The sequence below is a fragment of the Schistocerca serialis genome, chromosome 9 (genome assembly GCF_023864345.2).
Source record: "Schistocerca serialis cubense isolate TAMUIC-IGC-003099 chromosome 9, iqSchSeri2.2, whole genome shotgun sequence".
NCBI classification, from domain to species: Eukaryota; Metazoa; Arthropoda; class Insecta; order Orthoptera; family Acrididae; genus Schistocerca; species Schistocerca serialis.
Genome location: NC_064646.1, coordinates 440,320,069 through 440,345,246, shown reverse-complemented (window position 1 = coordinate 440,345,246; position 25,178 = coordinate 440,320,069). Strand labels below are relative to the sequence as shown.

The window sequence follows — 25,178 nt, the reverse complement described above, 5'->3', positions numbered from 1 at the left end:
GTCATTTTACAGTTTGGATGAGTTCCTTAGTCACAATGAAGCAAATCTTCTAGAACTATAAAATATATGTATGGTTTAAGATAATGTAAGATTGAATAACTACGCAGATACTCATTGTTTATTTTTAACTTTCTAGGTGAAACTTATGTATGGTGCAAATGTGACCTCATATTAATGTTGTATTTTTGTAATCTTTCTCCATATGTACTGATTTGTTAAAGATCACACAAATTGCAATTCTTTTGAGATACACTCTATATCCCTGTGAGATTATCACAGGCAGACTGAAGGACTAAGAAACAAATAAATAAAATAAACAACGGAAGGTGGCTGTGAAGAACCTCAGGAGGAGCCGAGATTGGTTAACAGATGGAAATAGCAGCACACCCATTACAGAAATGGAGACATACCCCCATTACATTTGTGTGTGACAATGGAGACAGTGGCAAGGCCATATAGGTTAAAAACTAGAAGTCTTTAGGATATGCAGAATCTCCCACTAATATAATGACTGTGGTAGATATAGAAACAGTTGGAGAAATGCTTGCTGACTATCCAACAGCTTCCATTTGCTGCAACAAACTTTTCGGGTCTAGTGCAGCAGGGGATACAACCCGTCGGCTTTGGACAATGACGTCACAAGTCGCCAGAGAGCAGTTTACCATTTTCGCTTTTGCTGCTATGTTTCAGTTTCGTTTTTTTTACTGACTGCTTAATAAAGTGGATCTGTTTATTCTATCTCGTGAGATTTTTTTTTAAAAAACCAAAAAACACTTATCAGCCACTGAAGGGAGCTACAACACTAAGAAGAATCGCTTCTCGATTGGCGACTTGTGACGTCATTGTCCAAAGCCGACGGGTTGTATCCCCTGCTACACTAGTCCCAACTTTTCAGTGTAACTATTGGAAGCAGGGATCAGTGCAAGAATGAACCATAAGGAAAAAACAATTGGTTTACTGATAGGCTGAAAACAGATGAAGCTGCTGGGGCTGGGAGATATGGAGTACTAGAGTGTGCAGTCTTTCTATGGAAGCTGGTTGGGATATTCGAGATGGATATATTCTTTATCAGGAGGTGCCCAGAGTAGAAACTACGTATGTGCTACAAGGATTATTGCATCTACATTTATTCAGACAGCCAAGCAGCTCTGAAACCTCTATCAACTCTGCAAAAAGATAAAATATCATCACAGAATGCCATGAGTATCTTGTGTGGCTGGGGGGGAGCAACAGGGTAAACATGTAGTGGGTTCCTGGTTTCCCAGAAATTAGTGGTAATTAATAAGCATATAGGCTGACCAGGGCAGGGTCAGATGACTCTATTTGTTCGACTGGAAACAGTCATAACTATCATTAAGGTGATGAAGAAATCTAAATTACATAGCAGGATCAGAAAGTAGCACAAATAATATTGGACTAAGATCCAAAAACAAAATCATGGCAAGCTAACAATTCCAAAAACATGTTTTAAGAGAAGTTTTGCAATCCTAGACCTGGATAAGAGACAGGGGATAATGTAGGCAAACCCCTACTAGTATATGCATATTTTGCATTTTTCCACTCCCATCTTATCTATGGAACTCTTCTATGGGTAACTGCCCCAACTCAAAAATTGTATTCAAGCGGAAAAAAAAGCTATCAAATGTATAGCAACATTTACTCCAAGAGAATCTTGTAAAGATCACTTCAAAGTGCTCAGTAGGGGACTGATGACCATAGATGTTAAGTCCCATAGTGCTCAGAGCCAAAGTGCTCAGTATTATGACAGTTCCCAAACTCTATACATACAGTGTTAAAGGGAATTTAAAAAACTTTAACCTGAGGATGTCCATACAGAAACACAACACAAGAAGTGGACAGTCAATTGATTGTCCTACATTAGTGTAGATTAGGTGCGCTGCAACCGCAAATATCTAGGACCTGGATTATTCAATAGAATCCCAAGAGCTGCCCATTCTGTTCCCTTTGTTAAATTTAAGATTGTTCAAGCAGAGTGATTTAAGAAGAAAGCACACTGCTTCACAACAGAATATGAGGAATCAGTCTTGACTGACATAAAGTCTGACTTCTGTCATACTAAGTTGAATAGAATAGAATATTTTTATTAGTCTTTCAGTACTTTTCATACAATTGGCTTCGTCAAAGTTTACAGAGGGTTTTAGTTTCAGTACGATATTCAAATAGTTACAGAAAGGGGAGAAAAGGAACTAAAGACCTTTTCTTCAGCGTTATGTAAAACAATGTTTTATACAATAATTAAATACACACAAAAGAAAAGAATCACAGTAAATAACTAGCTTATATAATATCAAAACATTTTCTTCATAACTTAGGTAAAATATATATTTTGATGATTAGTTTCTAAGAATTCTTCAGTTGTATAGGATTCGTTGTTTTTTAGCCAAGTTTGCAATGTATTCTTATATTTATTTAGTGGTACTGTATGAGCAGAGCATGCTAACTTACTGAAAAATTTTATGCCTAAGTACATATAGTTATTATGGACTATAGCAAGTCTTGTGGAAGGCAAGTCCAGCAGGTGACTATTTCTTGTACTGTGTGCATGCACATCACATCTCATGTTCAATTTTTTCAGATTTTCTCTGACATTTATTAAACAGTTATATATGTACATGCTTGGCACTGTCATTATGCCAAGAGATTTAAAATAATTTCTGCAGAACTCTCTGGATGCTAACCATTCCATGCACCTGCTTGCTTTCTTCTGTCATCTGAAAATGCATTCAGCCCCTGGGGAGTTACCCCAAAGCAATATTCCATATTGCAGTTGGGAATGAAAAAAAAGCATAGTATGAGTGGAGTAGCAATTTTTCCATCTATTACTATGGCATTCTCAATTTTCATTGATTTAATAATATTTATATTACTTGTAGTCTGTCATTCAGTGTTGGTTATGTACCATGCAGTTTTACTGTTATGGTTTTAATTTGTTATGGCTCTCTCTATTGAATTGGCCTTTGTGTCTCTTATTAATTGCCTATACGTCTTCCAATACTGCTTTAACGTCTTCATATTCCATGTTTGTCCAAACTTCTTCTAGAGTTTGCTTCCCCCCACCACCACCAGTTGCTTATGGTTGCTTACCATTACCCAGCTTTTCTGACAGATCATTCTGAGGAAGATTGCAGGAAATGCATTATTGTGTTAAGAAATGATGTATCATACATCTCGCCTATGTTGTGCATTTGCATTGTTTCAGTCTAACATTTTTTACCAGTATTGTTTTAAAAATGTTCATGTTTTGCAGATTGATAATCTTGACTTCTCTCCTGCATTGCTTTATTTGTGTTTTAGGGCTAGATATAACACACTAATCCATGAGTGCTAGAGATTGCTGTATGGCCTGGCTTCGACCAGTTTCATTAGTTGTGGAATTACAGATTTTTTTTTTTTTTTTGCTGAGTGGTGGGGAACTGCACTGTGTATGTGTGTGTGTGTGTGTATGAGAGAGAGAGAGAGAGAGAGAGAGAGAGAGAGGGCTCAGTTATTACATTCAACAATTGACCATCTGGTTCTGCTGTTGAGACATTGGGGTCATCCAGTTTTTTACAGTGTGAGGATTACAATATTACAGTTAAAGCTGCACCAGCTTGTTCTGTTGCTGGGTAAGACTGATCTTCCTCGTTTATGGAATGTAATGGTTCAGTTACATCTTGCTGGTCTTTTAATTTTGTAGGGGGTTTTTCCTCTTCAGTACTATGTGTTTTACTATGATATTTCCATTACTCTGTTCTGTATTCTGGTCATTATTGTAAACTGTAGTTCCCTGCACAGTTTCTTTCCTTCTTTTTTTGTTTTTCCCCATTTCATGGAAACAAATGAAAATTTTGAAAAAGTAAAGTAATAACTTTATGTTTACTGATGACATTGTAATTCAATCAAGATTTCAAAGGATTTGGAAGATAGATGTATACATGGATGCTCATACCTCCTTCGGTGTATATTATTTTATTCGACTCACTGAAGCACAGTCCAAAGTCTCAGCAACATCTCTCCAATATTACTATATCAGTACATCCATTAAAACACATATATTATGTACCGTATTTTGCTTCTATAGCGTCTGTCATTTCCGGCAGTAAAATGTGAGGCAGATTTTAATTTTATAGCGAAAGGCGTTAAAGAATCACTTGACTGTATGGACCTCTTGGATCCATGATCTTGTGTCAGTGTCAGTGTCACAGAATTAACAACTTTAAAGTCTTCAATTGTAGTAAGTGATTAACACAATAACTCCATAATTTATAAACGTAGTCCCTTGCAGTTTCCACTCTGTTGTGGCATGTGGATAGTAGTCTTAATAAGATAAATCCAGTGAAGGTAATGTAACATAAATGTCTGAATGTGTTGAATAACGGGGGAGAAACATAAATATTGGGAAAAGAAGTGTGGTAGGTCAATGAAACTCCGCAGAAAAGTAGTAGGGCTGCCAACAGAGCAATTTTTGAAGAATTAACCCTGTTAATTTTCCCATTAAGCGCGTTGTCAACTGCGTGGCACTAATTTCCAACGGCTAAACAACCTTTCATAAAAAGTGCCGACAGATACAGCGATAGGAATCCACTTGTTTCTAGTTTAAATGGTCTGTTATCTATTACTTCTAATCGTAAATTGTTTATATATTTTACGTATAACTGCATTAGATGGTCAGACATCTGCCGGATTTACTGTATTCCGTAAAATGTTTGCTATGGGAAAAACAAAATATGAAACGGGCCTGTCCGGGATTTGAACCCGGGACCTCTCGCACCCGAAGCGAGAATCATACCCCTAGACCAACAGGCCACGGTCCGATTATTGAACAGCATGTGTAAATACGGGTATTGCGAACATCTTATATGTTCTTCTTGTTATATATAGAACATTTCGAGTAATGATTGTTTTTCATTTAGGATATGGGGTGATCAAAATTACCTGTTATAAACGGAGTAACTAATGCTCTGTAGGAATCGGAGACTGGCTAATAGCTCACTGTTTACTTTTGTCAACTTTGCGTTGTGTAAGTTTACGAGAGCATTGTCTCACTGAATGTAGATAGCATAGCAGAGACTTTAGATTATTTTCTTACGTCGGCACTACACTTTCATTAAGTGTGATTGAGGTAACAACTCTTCTCTGAGTCTCAGCAGGCTGTAAAGTTGTACGGATCGCAAAATCCGCAACATGTCCTGCCAATACGAGCTATCCCCTGTACTAGTTTTGAATTCTTAATAACTATCGTCGTTCCCGGCTTTTTTTTATTATTATTATTTTTTTTTTTTTTACCTGTAATCACAGTGACAACGAGGACGACGTATTGTTACGGAAGATTTTATCTTCTATATGTTCTTATTTTGTTTTGCCATTTATTTTTACTAACTGTTTTATTTGGAAATATATGTTAATGTTACGCTGCCAGTATAAAAGAAAACGACGGTTGATCATCACTGAAGGAAGGTGGGGAGGGGGCGTAACAAACATAGGCAATTTCTATGTACCTTGGACACAACCCGCTGCGAATACCTTATTAGCCGATAACATGACTCCTCTTATTCAGTTCGTTGAATTCAATTTATTATCATCCCTTTTATCACATACATCATATAGGAATTATAGAGAGAGAGCAGTTTGTATTTCTAACAGTTAAAGGAAATTACATTGTTTTTTTCTTTTTTTTTTTAATTACGCTTTACACATCTGCAAAAATTTGTTGTCTTCCTTATACATATAGGTTAAATAACAATAGTTCATAGGAATAAATCAAATGATAAAACCTATCTGTTTCGATGACAGTAATGTTCATAAACACTATAGTAACCTTTACTTAACAATAGTTTCTTTTTCTTTTTTAAATTTATGTAGTTTTTATTTTTGTGGCAGGACATTAAACATTATTTTTGGAGATGCATCACGCTTGGTGCAAAGCTTTTGAATGAATGTCTTGGTGAAAATCTTGTCTGTTAACGTTTTCATAGTTATGTACTTCACTGTTTAGAGTAGAGAATTGTTGGTGTGACATAAGAAAACATATAGATTCATAAATGAATAAACCAGGAAGGGTCAAAATTTTTAATTCCTTAAAGAGTTCCCTGCATGGCTTTATCTGGGCAAAACCCCTGAGAATTCAAATGGCTCTCTTTTGGAGCTTAAAACACTTTTATGTACCTGCTGTATTTTGCCAGAATATAATACCATACCTTATACAGCTATGTATATAAAAGTAGTAGGCACATAACACTGTTTCAAAACTGCAGTATTCTGTAAGTTTTCTTGACATATTCTTAAGTTACTTGCAAAAACCAATAAATAATGCCCATGTTTTATCAAACTCAGAAACAAAGTGCAAATTTAGACTGAACAATGATGTGAAAGGAAACTGATTGTCCTCACATTCATCATACATGGTTTAAGGAAATGGGCATGGCCGGATAGAAGGTTAAAAGCTGCTGCCAACAAAATACAGGCACGGAAACTGTACCAGACTGTGTGATATGTTTGCCTATGATGGGTTCATGTCTTATCGCTAATTAGTCTTCCTCCCGCTAATACTGATGCAAGATTAGGTTTTATGTATTTATCCTTTTGTAAACTACTGCCATCTGTAAAAACTGTCATTACATAATAAATAGATGTTGATACTGTATGATCGGGGAGGTGTGAGACACACAGAACTGCTACAATACTTATAATAGAAAAACAATAAATAAAAATACCATTGGCAGCCTCCTACAAGAGTGCACAGGTGTGTTTCATGTTACATTGTACCTTTACAGGTAGTGTACCATTTTGATGTAGATGTCATCTTTGACTCAATTGAGTATCTTTATTCATCTGTTAACAATATAGATTTATAGATGCAGTCAGTTTGTAGCCGGCTCTCGTTACAATAAAATTTCTTATATTTTGGTTGTTTACACACTTATGTATACAGTTATCTTACATCAGTGTACTTATTCTCATATGCAGTTATTTGTCAAAAGCTATGTGGTGTTAAAAAAATTTTTAGCACTCCGAATTTATGAAATTCTTTAATTTTCTGTATTGCAGCAGGCAGTGCACTAAAAAGTATTTTGGGTTGATAATGTACATTTTTTGGTAAATGGCTATTTTGTGTGTGTCTGTGAAAATCATCTCTGTCTCTTGTTTAGTGGCTGTGAAACTGACTGTTGAAAATTCCTAATTTGTTTTCAAAAAGCACACACATTCATAAATATATAAGCTATGAAGCATAATTAATTTAAATTCTTTAAATATTTCCCTGCGTGGCTTTCTCTGGGGAACTTCTTTCTTTTTGTTCATTTTAAAGTGTAATTTGCTGTAGCCACATTTCCCCAGAAGATAAGACCATATGTTCACACAAGCATAATAGGCACACAACAATGATTCAACATTCTCACATAATGCTTGCTGCTCGCAGTCTGGCTCCAGCTGCCAGAGACTGTGGTCATGTGTGTGTACTGCGTTTGCGTGAATGTGTGCATGTGTGAATGCTGTCTATTTTTGACAAAGTCCGTGTTGGTCGAAAGCTAACTTTCCGACAGTCTTGTTGTTGTGCCTTTCTGCGACTCAGCATGTTCGCTTTGTGGTGAGTAGCAAGTATCCTTATCGTTATATTGTTACAATCCATCCACGATTTTCCGTTTTTTGAAACATCATATGATAAATTTCACAGTAATGTCTTTTCATCCCTACACAGATTTCCAAGTTTTTCACTTCGAGAAGGGTGCTTCACCTTCTCTTTCACCAAATGATTTTTTTTTTTTTTTTTTTCATTAATACATTTTAGCTTTATACCTTCCACATGTTTCTATAAAGCTCTAATTGATGGAAGATGAAAATATTCTGATAAATATTTATATGCAAGTATACAGCAATATAACATATTCTGGATAAACACCTTTATTTTACCATCAAATCAAAGCCTACTTTCCTCTTAGTAGGTGCTCTAAATTGGCTCAAAACAAGATATAAAGCTTTTTTTGTAAGATACTCACAGCTTATTGTTGTAAGTATTTCTCCGTCATAGCCACATTTTCTGCATTAAACTTTCTTCTTGCAGTTCTTGGGTGGTACATGTACCTTTCAAACTGTATGAAACTTTGAAATAAATGAACAATATCAGCTTCTTTATATTTAAATTGCTTCTTCAGCTGATCAATTGTTCCATCTGATTTAATTATTTCTTCCTCACCCGAACTTAGTGGCACATCTGAATTGTATAGTGCAGCCTCTGTACTGGAATCTTTATTCAGGGCATGCACTAATGCACTCAGTACACCTCCTTCAGTCGCATCCACAGAGCACGATGCTTTCTGCTTTTTCTGCAGTGGCACAGTGAACCCATTTGGCAATTTGCACCTGACTGATATAACTGAGGGATTGGTTTGGAACACCAAATAATGTTGGCACAGCATTCCACATTAATTTCTTCTTGTCTGCATTCATGAACTTTCATGCCTCAGAATGGAGAGCATAAATTCTAATATTTTTGCATAGATATTGCATATCTTTCTCCATATGGCTGGCCCTTCTCGTATTTATAAGCCACTTCTTGCCCCTGGGAGTGAAAATAAATGATTACTCTGTGGAAAAAAAGCTCAATGCATACATATTGGAATACATGACGTTTTTACACTATCCATAAAATATTATTTCATCATTTTTATACCCACATAACATAGCCTAATGCAGTTGAGAATGTTTCCTCACTTTCACGAATTTCTTATGACACGTTAATTTTAAAAATTTCTTGTCTCTTTATACTTGTAACTATACATTTCACTACTCAATCTAGTATGTTGCTGCAAAAATATAACGGTATGGTAAGTAGGCCCTATTGAAAAAGTTGTCGATCACTTATCTGCAGGTAGGAAAATGTCCAGACATTTTTATCCAAAAGTAACATCATGAAATCATTAAGATTTTGTGATTCTCTTTAAGAGGTGAAGTTCTGAAGATACTACGAGCAAATGGAAATGTTAAACATTTTCTCACATGCCCAAAATTAAAACTAGCCCTCCTAAAATGAGCTTTTGTAATATTATTGGCTTATCTCTCAGTATCCTTTGGAAATCGAAAAAGAGATATTTCTGGATTATATTTTTGATTGATGCCACAGTAAGCTCCAAAATACAATTGCATTTTCAATATGCCCCCCCCCCCCCCCCACTATACACATACACAAACAGGCCAGCCACTTGGCAGCACTGCAAGAGTGAAGCTGCAGAAAATCTCTGGGAGTTACACAATTCATATGTTAGACTCAGCTACAATAGAGGCATTGTGCATCATGTTGTAGTATACTGTTAAAATTCCAACTATGAATATTCCTAGAAGATGAGACATAACAGTCCATTGAAATGCATTTAAAACATCTATTTTCAATCCAATTTTAAATAAACAGAAATCACTGATGTAGACAAAAGGTAGTGGTATAGGTAAACCTATACTTATAAAATTGTTACAATGAAACTGGCAACTAAATTATAATTGTACTGAAGTATATACATCCTGTAATTGGTACGAATATTTAGGATTAATGTAATGAGGTTAAATCTGGAACAAATAATCGAGTACAATGGTCAAAGTCATTTCTTTGAAACTGAGATGGATTTGTGTTAAAACAGTATCTACATTAAAGTCTGTGTTATTTAAAGGAAAAGCCAACTGAGATCATCACAATTGATTAGAAAATTGACATGTAATTATCGAAAAATCTTATAAGTGGCGTGTAAACATAGGCGGTTCCTTAGGTGTTTTGTCAAAAATAAACAAAAGACCTATTTTACCACATTCATTGGGAGACTTGGAAACATATACATTAGTAGGAACATTTTCCGAACCATGTATCTTTTGTATTTAATACAAATATTAAAAATATTGTTAATACTTCATATTTTGAGCATTTGTACACTCTTAAAATGTTATATGTTTGAAAATTCATCTATGAATTTGCTCTATAATAGATAGTGCAACTGCTGAAATGAGTCATTAATTTTGAGGTAACAGTTTTAATTGTAATTTGATTAAAAAACCCTTTATAACAATATCGAGGATTGTTCGGAATTGTATATAAAAGGGGCATCCATGTACGCACAAAAGGTCAGTACTTTATGATCATTCGATGGAGTAAGGTTTATGTCAGTGTCTTATGAGATTTTGTGCAAGAAGCATGTAGTTTCTTACATGAGTACTTCATGTAAATTCATGCAGTGAGCAAAAAAAGAAGTTCTGAAACGTAATGTTCGATTTAGTCATTCTTGGCATAAAACATCCAGTTACAGTGGACATACAGTAACTCAGTGACTGTTGCAGCAGCGGATTGACAAAAAGGAATGGATTAGTACACCCCACAATATTATATGAATTTTAATATTTAATTTTGCAGTATTTGGTTTAACAATTTTTTTAGATGTATTGAAGTTGCATTATTAGCAAATAGTAGTCAAAGTGAAAGAACCCAGCAGGCGGGAAATTTCACAATGAGTGAACCAATACAATACTTCCTTCAGCATAAATTTCAAGAAAAGATCATCACTGTAAAGTTAGAAAGATTCAGGCTCATGTGAATGCTTACCAACAATTGTTCTTTTCACAAACCATTCACAACTGGAGTAGGTGTAGGGGACAAGAGATAGTGTTGCACAAAATATCCTTTGCCACACCATATGGTGGCTTGCAGAATATAGATGTAGATGCAGATGCATTATGATAACCAGATGAAATACTGATTTGAGGGAAATGCTCATGACATTTGCAGTATTTGATAAGTCACACGTGCCTCCCTGGCCCTGCCAAATGGCGAGAACCTCAAGAAGCTCAGTCTTTATTGACCTGGTATAGGCTTGTCAAAACCAGTTTTCCTGAGCTGGGTTCTAGAGAGTGCTGCCAGTCCTCTGTAACTTAAGTTCTGTGCGTGCTTCAGTGACCACCATGTGACATGGCAGGGTTCTTGGCTTTAGTGCCTGGATTGTCAAGATGGAAAAAACCTTTTTAAAAGCATTCAGCCTCAAGATGCCAATGAGATGCATGGCTGTTGAGTAGAACAGTTGTTAGCAGGTAACCTCTGGGAAACATGCTATAGCTCTGTTGTACAGGGCTTACACAGGCAAGCAGGACTATGTATGGGGAACACCTGTTATCCTAGCTGCTCATGGGATGGCTATGAAGCCTTTTAATTTTTAAAAGCTACTCCAAGGGGATTAGATGGGCTGTTAGTGAGAACTCTTTCCCAACCCAACAAGAGAGACCATCAGGTCAACTATCCTGAGCATGCCCCTATACAAATTAGGAACAGTTATAGTAACAGCACACAAACATGTCAGAATGTTTTTGTGATCGCTAAAAGGAAAAAAGGTACTTTTGCTAAAGTGTCCTCATTGCACATACAGATTGGCCTGAAGTTAATAAAGAGACTCTGCAATGATACACTGTCGATCAAAACTGCCACTTCGAGAAAAGTACAAAAACTTATTACATCAAAGACACTGGCTGAATACTTCATTGTAGCTGAACTGTGTAAAATTCTAAATTCCAGCTACAGGGTGGTGTCATATGAATACGTAGTGGACCAAGACCTCATTATACTACAAAAGGAATGGGCAGGTGAAGACATTATTGACATGCAGAATGTGATAAAGTGAGTGAATGGAAATCTTGAAAGAGCACCTACATTGATTTTAACTTTTCAATTAGCAATTCTTGCTCAGTTCGATTACGACTGGTTTCTTATGCTTCAGTGATCACCTGTATTTTCCAAATCTGTTGCCACTACCAGCACCAGCTTGTGTTACTGCACACACAAAATCACAGGCTCCAGTGAACCTACACCCACCAGAGAATTACTTTGACCTGCTTCTACAACTGACAATGAGACTCTGTTACTCTTAAAAGAAAAAAAAATCTCACCTGCACTGTTTGGCTCACTCAATCACAGTACTTCTACCCAAACAGGTGAAATTACCATGAAGAACAAATTGAAGTTCTATAGAATGGAAACTAAAGCAACAGTGACGTAATCAGCAGATGCCTCATATGCTGAATATTTGGAAATGGAAGTGGTCCCTTTGAAGGATCCACAAAGTCCTGCTAGTCCATCTCCAGTAACCTTGGACTTCCCTTCAATGTGCACAGAGAAAGAGAAGGCAAACCTCGCCAACAGATAATGGACATAATACAGTGGAACTTAAATGGTTTCAGAAATCGTGTGGAGGAACTGAAGCTCCTAAGCTAGATCTGTGTGTATATGCATTCAGGAAATGCATTTTAAGGATTCTAATACCCCACTGCTATGGGACTATCATCTTTATGGAAAAGATGACCTCTGTCATGCAAGGTCTAGGGGAGCAGTGGCAGTGTTCATAACTGATACACTTCACTCCTCACCTGTCACCCTAACCACCACACTACAAGCAGTTGCTATCACAGTGATTTTGTGTCATTTTAGGTAACATCGTATTCTATAGTAAAAAGAGATCGAGAACTGCTACCCACAATCAAATGTAAGAAAATAGCTTACTTAGATGATGTGATATAAAATAAAAGGTATCACTTCCTTCAATTGATTATCAAAGGGAAGATTAAAAGCAAGAGAGGAGTTGGTAGGAGGAGGATGTCATTGCTCCACCATGTCATACAGTGGACAGGACTAAGAAATACAGGGGGCTTGATCCATACTGGAGAAATAAAGGAGACTGGGCAGATGTGATTGCACGCCTCCATTAGTGGGTATGCAGGAGAAGAAGAAGAAGAAATGGAGTGGTTGAGAATTTATTAGGATCTGAAATCATTTGCTTCCTGAATACAGGGACAATGACACATTTTTGTACAGCAACAGAATCATTCCTTGCCATTGATCTGACAGTTTGCTCCCATGCTCTACAAGAGTCTGTCCTGTGAGAAGCGGCAGATGACCTCCACTCCAGTGACCATGTCACTATTTCTGTTCACCTAATGCAAAGAAGGGCCAGAAAAATACCCAAATGAATGTTCTGCAAGGTAAACTCGACACTGTACAGCCAGTCAGCCAGCTGGTCATACTTGAACACCAAGATAGTGTCCAAGCTCAGGAGGATCACGTTATCAGTCTGATCCACTTTACCACTTATGAATCAATACCAAAACACCCATGCCATCGCAGGAGCAACATGTTCCTTGGTGGAATGATCAGTGTTGGCGTACAATAAGATGCAGATGAACAGCACTGTGAAAATTGAAGCCCAGTCCATCAGCAAAGAACTTTGGCATATTTTGGCTAGCAAGAGCAAACAAAAGCCCAGTGGATAGTGAAGGAGTGTTACAAGCAATTATGGCACGAGTTTCTGAAGTCTGTTAGCCCGTCAAGTTTTGTCAGTTTAATACTGGAATCAACAAGAAGGTTCACAGATAATATAATAATCAAACAACTGTACATTTTTCAATACATTTTGTTACATATAAACCAGGTAAACAGTGACTTTATAGCCCATACAGAAGAAAATTTGTCTTTCAAAATATCAGAAAAATATGCTTGTCACACGTTGATGGAAGAGTTTCACAGTTCCCTTCTAAATCATTTGTTCATTGTAGAATAGGGAGTGACTGTAACTTATGATGTGTCTTCTACATATTTGTAAGGCCATTCTGATGCTTGTTTACACAGTCAATTTACAGACATAGGTAATACTCTGTTTTGGACTTTCCGTATGTAAAAATTCTCAATAATGTTCTTAAGAGCAACTATTTGTCATAGTTCAGAAACTCACTATTGACAGTGCCGTATTAGATCTGATGAAAACAAATAGACTTGACCTCTTTGAGGATGTCTATATTGAAACTGATATCATTGACCATGAAGCAGTTATAACAATAGTAATTACTAAAGTACAAAGTTCAACTTAAATAAGTGGGATGATATTCAGTAAACTAGATAAACATATATCACAGAGGTACTCAAAACAATTGGTCTTGATAGGAGCATGTGAGTGAACAGTTGCTTTACACTAGAAGAATAGTTGATCAATCATTGGATAGATTTGTACCTAGATGAAATGCTCATCATGGGAGGGCCCCTCCTGTTATGCAAGCTTTCTAAAGGAACAGCAACTACTTCACAACAGGTGTAAAACAAAGCATATGGCTAATTAAATACATTTGCCTGTCAAAAGGGCAATGTATGAAGGATCAAAGGATTCAATGATTACTGTAGCAGAATCTTATAAAAGACCTCTCACAAAAACAAAAGAAATTCGGGTTGTCTGTAAAGGCTGTCAGTGCCACCAAAGTTAGAGGAGGAGGAGGAGATTAGTGTTTAACGTCCCGTCGACAACGAGGTCATTAGAGACGGAGCGCAAGTTCGGGTGAGGGAAGGATGGGGAAGGAAATCGGCCGTGCCCTTTCAAAGGAACCATCCCGGCATTTGCCTGAAGCGATTTAGGGAAATCACGGAAAACCTAAATCAGGATGGCCGGAGACGGGATTGAACCGTCATCCTCCCGAATGCGAGTCCAGTGTCTAACCACTGCGCCACCTCGCTCGGTCCAAAGTTAGAGTTCAGAAACTCGTTGATGACACAGGATCTGAAGTGAAATATAGCAAAGCAAATGTAGAAGTAATAGAACACTCTGTTCAGAAATTCCTTTAATAGGGAAGGTCCAGGGGTACTGTCCAAGCATTGTTATTGCACCACTGCAGTGGGTGATATAGATATGAGTGTATTAGGCCCTGTGTTTGACTAACAATGATTACCAAACCATCTGAGCACTGCAGACACTGTGATGTTTGCCAATGACACAATCATTTTATATGATGCACAGAGGTTGACCCACATCAGAATGTCTCTAAAATAATAAATGAAGTGTACGGATGAATGTCAGTAACATTGCAAGTAGAGCTAGATGGAGCATAAAAGCTGAGTTGGGTAATTATGCTATTGTGCAAGCTCCATCTACAAAATTTCTTGGCATATAGGTGGATGAGCTCTTGAGATAGGGGAACTATCTACATTTTTGAATAAAAAACTAATTAAATGCAGTTATGTGCTAAGGATGCATCAGGACTGCTGCAGAATTGAATCATTGTTGTGTGCCTATTTTGCTTATATGAATGGCTTGCTTAGATATGGTGTGATCTTCTGGGGAAATACAGGTATGGCAAAACAAACTTTCAAACTTCAAAAAAGGGCTGTCAGAATAATGAAAGGAATTCCCTGTAGAGAACCATGCAGGGAAATATTTAAATGATTTAAAATAATGACACGTCATTGCCTATACATTTATGAATGTGTGTGCTTTCTGAAAACTCACCAGGTGTTATCAACACTGAACAGTTAGGCTCATAAGTACAAAACAAGAAACAGGGATGACTTTCAGAGACATCTCAAAAAATGCCCTTTGCCAACAAACTGTACATTATCAACCCAAAATACTTTTAGTGCACTACACTAAAGAAAATTAAAGAATTCCACAAATTCTAAGTAGAGCTAAAACCATTTTCAATAATGCATAGCTTTTATAAAATTGAAGAATATCCGAATATGAAAAAATAAAATTAGTATACTGATGTAATATGATTGTATTATGATGTAAGATTGTTAACAACTTAAATATATGAAATTTTATTGCAACTGGTCCTGGCTATGAATGAACTACATCCATACACTGTATTTTATTAATGGATGACTAAAGAAATTGAACTGAATTAAATTCAAGTAACAGTAGTCCTGACAAACAGCTGAATTTGCAAATAAATGAATAAGGTCCCAAGATCTGAAGGCATCCCTGTCTGACACTACTGTATACAGAAAATGTAGCAATCTGAAGAAATCTCCAGTCATACTCATCTACAAGAAGGGTAGCCGGGCTGATCCACAAAACCACTGTCCCTAACAATCATTCACTCATTGTGTCCCCTAGATCCCTTCAAAAGGATAATCTTCAGGGATGTTAAGGTGTACATTAGCAAAAGACAAGCAAACTGTAGAAATTTAATCTGTATACTGTAACAATAGTGAACCGTCAGTATACACTTCATGCTTATGGCAGCTAAATTTAGCTGAATAAATTACAAACTTCACAGCAGAAGATATGGGGCCGGTGGAAGGGGGGGGGGGGGGGGGTGGAAGCGGGGGGGGGGGGGGGGCACCAGCATATGGAAGCAAATCCTTGTGGTTACTGAGGTCAAGCGAGACATCAACTTTATTTAGATGAGACTCAGAATCCAGACAGACAGCATTGAAAGAAATTAAAGTAACAAAGACTCCCAGTGCAACTTATAATAATGGAGTGAAAAGTGAAATTAACTTGTTTCATGAAAATGTTTGTGGGGGGGGGGGGGGGTCAAAAATAAAGCAAATCAGTTTTTAATTTGTTGGAAGATCTTAGTAGCTGGAAAAATAAAATTACAGCGATATAAAATCTTAATGAAATTCATTATGATTTAATGGATATTCATATAGATTCAGTATTGATAAATTAGGTGTTACCACATTCACAAGAAAGGATCACAAAAACAAAAATTTAAAAACAAGTACATGCTGAATAGATCAGGATATATGCACGTGCTTGTGAATTAAATGCTGGGAAACAAATCACTTGTTATTGTTCCAGTATTAAGGTCTCCATGTGCAATGTATCCAGAGGAAAAAAATCACGAAAATTGATGAGCTACAAATGATTCTTTCAGAAGGAAAAAACATCAAAGTTGTTTGCCTAAACAAACACCGGCTTATGAAAGATTCAGTCACAGTTTTAAACAAATTAGAAAACTTTACAGCAGCTAACAGTTTTTTTAGCAAAAACAGAACCCATGGTGGCTCCTGTACACTGGTTAGCAACTCATCAGAATATAAAGAAAGAAAAGATATTAATTTTCTTACTGAAGAACTTATATTTGATAGTTGCTGTATAGAGCTGGAACAATGCAATATTATTATTATCTCAGTATATAAGATTCCAGGTAGCAATGCGACTAAATTATTCTTGTAGAAATTCCAGTGTCTCCTACATAAACTCACAAAAGAAAAGAGGAAAAAAATTGTAATTGCTGTTGATTTTAATATAGATACAGTGAGTGAAATAAGCTTGTCAGCTAAGTTTGTTGACATAATTCAAGAATATGGCTTTAGACTAAATTTCACTGATTTCGCCAGATTAAATGAGCGAACTGCAATGTGTATAGACAATATTTCAACAAATTTCATATTTAAAGACACTGCCAAATTTTCTTTACACCTAGATATCTTAAATCATTCTGCTTGGCAACAAAACTAATTACATGATAACTGCAAGATAACCATTATCCATACTAATAATAAATCTCCCAAACTATGTGCCTTATAACTGTCATAATGTAATATATTTATTGGAGCTCAAAAAACATTGCTTAAAAATATTTATTGACAGTTTCCAATAGACATCACTAATCGCACAATGTTACTTGCTTTTTTCCAAACATCTTTTTGTAGTTGCTTTTTTTGGTCTTGCCAATTTCATAAAACTTGAAAGTTCTGTTCAAATTTCTATCTCTGTGATCTCTACACTGATTGCCTACCAGTAACAAAGCTACACATTAACACATGGTGGTGAAGACAATTTCTTAGAAAAGGTCAACACATAATTAAAACAAAACAACTATAAAGCTTATTTGAATGAAAAAAATATACAAAAACACTAAGTTCAAATGCTATGAATGTGATAAATACAACATAATTACAAGAAACTGTTAACAGTGTCTGATGTGATAGTTCATTAATTTTTCCCAGAGATAACTTGCTCCAAGAATCGACATGGAAGCCTCACAGTCCTTCCTGACTTCAATACTCTCATATTCAAAGTTGGTTCCTTTGGGGAATGTTGTGGTTTGATATCCTTGAAGAAGTTAGAAGATTCCTCACTGATTTCTTTTTTTTTTGCAAGAGATAGGCTGGCTTAAGTCTGTCCACTGACACATTTATGTGTTTGTATTTCCTCTTGATGGTTACAATTATAAGTGTTGTGGGCCGTGATTGCAGATTTCAAAGTTCCATGTAGTCACTCAAACTTGTCATTGCTTTGAGATTGATAAGGCACTATGTGTTACATTTTCATTCCACATACTTTGTCCAAATTATTAAGCAATTGTGATTCAAACTGTGTTCTTTGGTCGGCGATTACCTGTGATGGATGCTGAATATTACAATCCAGTGCTGGTAAAAGCCTTTGCTGCTTTTTCAACTGTGGTATCTTTGAGGAGTTGGATGACTTCCACCCATGATGTGAAACAATCAGTACAAGTCACACAGTGAGTCACGTCATTAGAAGGATGCTAAAGGCTGATGAGGTCAATGTTCACAACACTGAAACATTCATCAGGCTCTACAAATTTTGTCAAATTGTGATTTTGTGTGGTAAGTGATCTTGGTTTTCTGGCAGCTAACACAGGATTTAGTTCATTGTTGCACTTAAGTTTTTATGTTTGACCAAATAACTCTATTAGTTATCAGTTTGATTATAGTCCTATGCCAGGATGAGCTAAGCCATGAAAATGGAGAACATAATGAAAAGCTTGAGGAATGTAAGGTCTGATATTTGCAGTTGAAGTGTCACACCACAGTGTTTTTCCTGATGGAAGCTGATACAGCCTGAAATTGCAGGAGTTGTTCCTTGTTCAGAGTTGCTGCAGTTCTTATCTTGCTGATTTTGTCATAATTGATTAATGTTATTTCATCAACTCCGAATACAGGATCCACAACAATATAGGCATGACCACAGACATGATGAAAATCAGTCAAAGATAGTGAAATGTAAAGCAGCTGTGTCATCTGTTGAGGAGATATCATTTCACTGCTTTCCTTAAAAGCAAATGTGAGTGGTTTATGGTGAGTGAAATTTATGAAGTCTCTTCCTTCCAGCAAATGTGTCAACTTTTTTATGGATCGGTAAATTCCCAATAATTCTCGGTTGTAGGTACTGTAAACCTTCTGCAATTGATTCAGTTTCTGGGAAAAGAATGCAAACAGTTTCCAGTTTCCCTTTTCCAGTTGTTGGCATACAGAACCAACACCAACATCCGATGCCCCTGAGCATACTGCAAGGGGTAACTCCAAATTAGGAAAAACCAATAAAACAACATTTGCAACACCATGTTTACGTTTCTTCTTCACTTCCTCAGTCCACTGAATTTGCCTGTTACCTTTCCTTTTTCGTCACTTAAGATAGTCATGCAATACAGCCTGAGTTTATGCTGCATCTCTAATACAGCAACAATAGTAGTTGACAATACTGAGAAACGCATGGGGCTCATGGAGTTTTTCAGGTAACGTGTACTCTAAAATTGCTACACTTTCTCAGGCAGTGGAGTGGTTACTTCTGGTCTTATCCACTATCCCATGGACTCTATTTCGTTTACTCCCAAGATTGATTTTGAAACGTTGATTAGATATATGCTCTGGGACTCGTTTGAGATACACTCACTCTTCTTCAATACTGGATGAGGCAATTAAATTGCCATCAGGGTAAGGAAACAGAAAATCCAATCCAAATTTAACCTCATAATGAATCGCTGGAATGTTGAAGATGCATCCCACTGGCATAAACTCATTAAATTGAATTCTTACAATCCAAATGGAGTGTTTATTAGCTCCTTGTGCTTATTTTTTTCAGCAATGGCTGTTTGATAGTAAACCTTAAACAGATCAATTTTAGAAAATATGTTTTTGACTTGCAGAATAAAGCAGAAATTTTCTATTTGTGGTACAGTATAATGGTCAGGAACGGTTCTTTCATTTAACCATTCATAATCTCCAGACAGATTTATCAAGCCATTCTTCTTGGGTACCATATGAAAAGGACTAGCCCACGCAGATTTAGGTGGCCTAATGATGCCGTTGTCTAACATGAATTTAAGTTCTTGGTTTTGCCACTCTCATGCACTTTGGCTCTAATTCTCTCATGCACTTTGGCTCTAATTGTCTCCCCCTAGAAACCACAGGTGGGTCTTCAGTGATAATGTAGTATTTATCATCATGTTTAATTCGTCAGGTAGCAAATTAGATTTTTCTTTATCTGGATAGATTTCTAAATGTTGTGTTTTGACTTATAGTACTTCTGATATTTTCCTCTGAGATTAACATAACTTTAGCTCATTTACATCATCTATTAAACTCTTAGGGAAAGCAGGAAAAGGTGTGGACGGGGCCTAATCAGTTACATTGGTTGCACAGTAAACACATACATTTTATTTAAGGAAATAATTTATTAAAAACAATCATTTTTTTAAAAAAATATTGACTGTAACACAAGCTACACTGGTGGCTGAAGGCCTTATTAAGAGAGAATTCAAAATTATTTGTTGGCTGAAGGCCACAAGCAATAGGAATAATGTAAACAAAATATTATTTTTAGACACTTGACACAATCAGACCAAATAAAAAAAGGGGACAGATCTATAGACAGTGCTCCAAGGATTGACCTAAGAAAGGGTCCGTACAGCTGCGTAAGCGGTGAGACAGGCAGCCAAGAGTTATGCTCACCTTTACCCAGAAGAAGAAGTTAGCAAGGACAGGGCTTACAATAAGGGAAGATCTGACACATGAACGGCTAAAGATTTTAAACAGTGCCATATCCCATTTCGGTCTTCAGAATGTGTGGACTCAGGATGGCAGAGTAATCATTAAGACAGCAGCTGGAAAGAAGACAGTCACAAACATGACAGAACTGAATAGTATTAAGTGAAGCTACTCGAGCCAAAAGTGCAAACTTAACACCATTTGCAATTGTAACAGCCCCAATACTCAGATATAGTCTTGTAATTTTATTAATTTTTTAATTATACCCATATTTGTACCTTAAACTAATTGTTTTTGTAACTGTATTAACTTTTTCTCTATTTTTTGTGTCTGTAGCTCTAACCATTACTTAATTTTAGTTACTGCTAATACTTTTTTCATTTTCTCAGTTTATTCTCTTCCGTTCTGAAATAGTTCTATTGCAATTATTAGTCTCTCCTTTAGTTCATTAATCACCCATCTCTTTGGTTTAAATTGTTCATAACAAAAGTCACTATCAGTATCACTTTAGCAAATTTCAATCTAATTGTAGCTTCCTACGATAATCACTACCAGTATCACTTTAGTAAATTTCAATTTAATTCTAGCTTCGTACGATAATCTATTAATTATTAAGCTTACTTCTCTCTGCTGGCAGCATCGGCCTCTTAAATCGCTCCCGTCTCCCTTATTTCCACCCTAAGCTGTTTCAAATACGCTAATTACATTTCTCCTCTTACGACAGAGGATACACAGTGACACACAGCCGTCACTGTTTCGGTCATATTCTCCTTGCACCGAATACCACTAATCCATTTTCTATACTCCCGCAACCTCAGGAAATCTTTAGCAGTCGCCTTTCTTTCGGCACTCGCGGTGTCACAAACATGGCGTGCAAAATCTCGGACACCCCTGTGTTATGTCACTTGGCGGAAGCAGCGGCCAGTGCCCCTCGCGGCAGGTAGTGCCTAACAAAGGGACAAACCAGTTTGCCACCCTACCCCAGGCTGCTCAGCGGAACACGTCAGAGCTTTTAGCAGCTCACTGCAACATCCAGTCTTTACCTGCGCATTACGAAGAACTTAGCCTCCTCTTCAACCAACTAAACTACCACGTAATCCTCTTATCCGAAACGTTGTTGAAACCACACATATCCTCTGCATCTTTTCATCTCCCAGGGTACACATTTCTTAGGGCAGACAGATCAAAAAAGCGAGGTGGCGGGGTCGGCGCGTATATACGAACAGATCTCAAAGCGAAAGTCTTATGTACGTCAAATCCTGCTGAAGAAAAAGAGGCTGAATTCATGTTCATTGAAATAAATATACAAAGTCGGAAATTCTTGACTGGCGTCGTGTACAAGCCGCCAAAAATAAGCTCAATGAGTTCCTTCCAGTCGGAATTACATTCACTTCAGTGCCAATACGAACATGTCATCGTAATGGGTGACTTGAACATAGACCTGCTAAGAGACACTCCCTCCGCAATAAACCTAAGAAGACTGTTTAGTTGCAATAGCATGAACATTCTTCCATTACAACCTACACACCATACGGCGCACAGTTATACTCTTATAGACGTAATCGCAACGAAACAGACTGACAAAGTAAGAGATGTTGGTCAAACATCGGCCCCTGGCCTCTCAGCACGATGTAATATTCCTGGCCTACTCTGTGCAGCCCCCAAGGATCAAATCGCGTTACATGACTTGTAGGAACATGAAACGTATTGACCTTGACGCTCTAACAGCCGATTGCTCAGAAATCTCATGGCATCAAATAATCAGAAAACCCACAATCGACGGCAAAATTAATGAACTTGGTGATAAACTCACTGCCCTCTATGACAAACATGCACCTGTGCGCACAATCCGTGTACGAAAATCTCCTGCTCCATGGCTGACAGCTGAATTACGTCAAATGATGACTAATAGGGATGCTGCCCACAGGCGTTTCAAGGCAGATCCGAAACCCGAGCGTTTCGAAGAATATAGAAAGCTACGGAACAGAGTGAAACAATGCATTCGCAATGCTAAAATCAGGCACACTCGCTCCCTTGTATGCAGCGATCTGACGCCCACGACTCTATGGAAGAATCTCCGTAGCTTGGGGGTCGGAAAGGCAAAATCGGAAACTACTTTTCATGTGTCAACTAACGAATTAAATGAATTCTTCTCTGCACCTCTGAATACCAGCACAGCTGATAATTACTGTCCACAAGAATCCCCAAACAGGATAACTAACAACGATACCTTCCATCTAAAACATGTAACAACAAATACGGCAAGAAAAGCAATAATGAGAATCTCTTCTGATGCAATAGGCAACGACAGTATCGGTATAACCATGATTAAGAATGTTGCCGATATCTTAGTACCTGTCTTGACTGACATATTTAATTTTTCCCTCGTGAGCGGAATATATCCCACTGCATGGAAAAGAAGCCTAATTCGACCCATCCCTAAGATCGAAAACCCGCAACTGCCTAGTGATTACCGACCAATTAGCATACTGCCTGCTGTTTCCAAAGCACTTGAATATATTGTTCATGACCAAATCACTGAACACTTGCATGAATTCAGCCTATATGACAAATTTCAATCCGGTTTCCGTAAACATCACAGCACAAACACTGCTCTAATTAAAGTAACTGATGACCTGAAATATGCCATCGACAATCGAAAGGCAACAATATTGACGCTACTGGACTTCAGCAAAGCTTTTGACACTGTTAACTTTGACATATTGCTCAGAAAAATGCAACAGCTTAATTTCTCTGATAGTGCAATGAGATGGTTTGAAAGCTACTTAAAAGACAGACAGCAATGTGTTGTCTGCGTAAATGAAAAATCTTCCTGGAAACATGTTTCCTCGGGAGTGCCACAAGGATCAGTCTTAGGGCCACTTTTGTTTTCTTTATATGTCAACGATATTTCGTCGGTTCTGTCCTCCTGTAAATATCATTTCTATGCCGACGACCTCCAGCTCTACCTAAGCGTCAGACCTGAAGATGTAAACACTGCAATCGCTCAGATGAATGATGATCTGTCTTCAGTAGTGACGTGGGCGAAAAACCTGGGGCTTAAACTAAATGCAAAAAAGACGCAAGTAATCTTAATAGCCCATCAGAAATTAATAAGTTCAGATTTCCGCGAACGGCTACCTCCTATTCTGCTCGACGGTACTCCAATACCATATCAGAAAACAGTGAAGAACTTGGGTGTAACTTTGGATGAGCATCTCAACTGGGCGTAGAATACAGTCACAGTGTGCCGAAAGACGTCTGCTTGTCTCTATGCTCTCAAAAAGTTTCGGAACATATTTCCACAGGACTTGAAACGTCAGCTCGTGCAAGCACTCGTTCTACCGAACCTCCACTATTGTGATGTGATTCAACAAGGCATGAGTAGTGAAAACAAAAGACGGCTAGAGCTAACCATGAATGCCTGTGTGCGTTACACCTGCAACATTCGCCGATATGATCATGTTAGTGCTTCATACTCCGAGCTAGGGTGGCTGCGGCCGGACAAATTGCGTGACTACCACACTCTATGTCTACTCCAACGACTCCTCGTCGCGCAAGCACCCCAGTACCTTGCTTCAGAGATTAAAAACCTGTCATGCCATCATAATCGAAACACGAGGTCACTCTTATTTGGTATCCTAACTGTGCCCACTCACAAAACAAAAACTTTTGCAAACTCCTTCTCAGTTGCCGCTGTCCGCCTCTGGAACAAACTGCCCCTTACCTTGCGCAAAATTCGATCTCCTGCTGCTTTTAAGAAGAAGTTGAAGCATTTCCTACTATCATCCTCACAAAGTTCTCCACAAAATTAATGTACAAGGACAATCCCCTCATCTGTCAAATAGCAAAGATAGCGTCTCCTTCCTTGCTCCTGAGATGCCTTCCTCTTCATCTATCTCTATTAGCCACGCAATCTTCTTTTCCTTTATATTTCCTTAATTATGTTTCATCACGTCTCTATTCTTCTCCTCCCTTCACAATGAGTCTCCCTCATACTCCCTGCTGCCATCACTCCTATCTAAAATCTGTCTCTTCAATAATGTCTAATTATAACAGTACTTGTGACCTAAGAATATAAACTCTATATGTATGTATTTTTCCAGGTGTACCTTTCAAATTGTTTATTTCACTTTTTGTACTAGATGTAGTTTAACGTGCCTACTAAAACATGTGAATGTAAAATAAGTAGAATGCCTGGTTAGATGTAAGAGAGGGCCTGATGGCCCTAATCTTGCCAGGTTAAATAAATCAATAAATAAATAAATAAAAAATAAATAAATAACAGGATGGCAACTCAAACTATGGACAGTTTAAATGCCGATCAATCCTCTTACCAAATCCACCTAACGTGTGATAACCAGTACAACGATGGAACAATTCAAGCGAGAGCAAAGTGACAGACAGCAGTGCATCTTCAGAATTCAGTGTTTAAAACATCAAAAGGCAGAAGGAACCACTACAACCAAGGTAGTCAAAATCAAAACCACAATCGACATCGCAATCAAGGAGGCTGTCAAACTACACGTCATGCCGGACAGCATCGGCAAGATGAGGAAAAGTACACTGCCACAAAAATACACTAACCTCCAGGGCAGGTAACTTAGGTGTTAGCGGCCACTAGGCAGTAAAATCCGCTGGTTGCACTTCACCAATA

The 25,178-nt window shown here is 37.4% G+C and overlaps 1 protein-coding gene and 1 non-coding gene across 3 annotated transcripts in view; both read right to left on the bottom strand.

Moving 5' to 3' along the window:
• Positions 1-22,398, bottom strand: part of LOC126418490 (transport and Golgi organization 2 homolog) — an 85,485-nt gene extending 63,087 nt beyond the window's left edge. The window contains exon 1 of one of the 2 annotated variants that reach the window (XM_050085268.1): positions 22,358-22,398. The gene's annotated coding sequence lies outside the window, so the exon portion shown is untranslated. Of the gene's footprint in view, positions 1-4,935; positions 5,207-22,357 lie in introns of those variants that run through there. The other variant, XM_050085267.1, reaches the window with a different exon arrangement.
• On the bottom strand, positions 4,735-4,806 carry Trnap-cgg (transfer RNA proline (anticodon CGG)). The gene has a single exon. It is a non-coding gene; the product is annotated as a tRNA-Pro (tRNA).
• Positions 22,399-25,178: the final 2,780 nt, after the last annotated feature.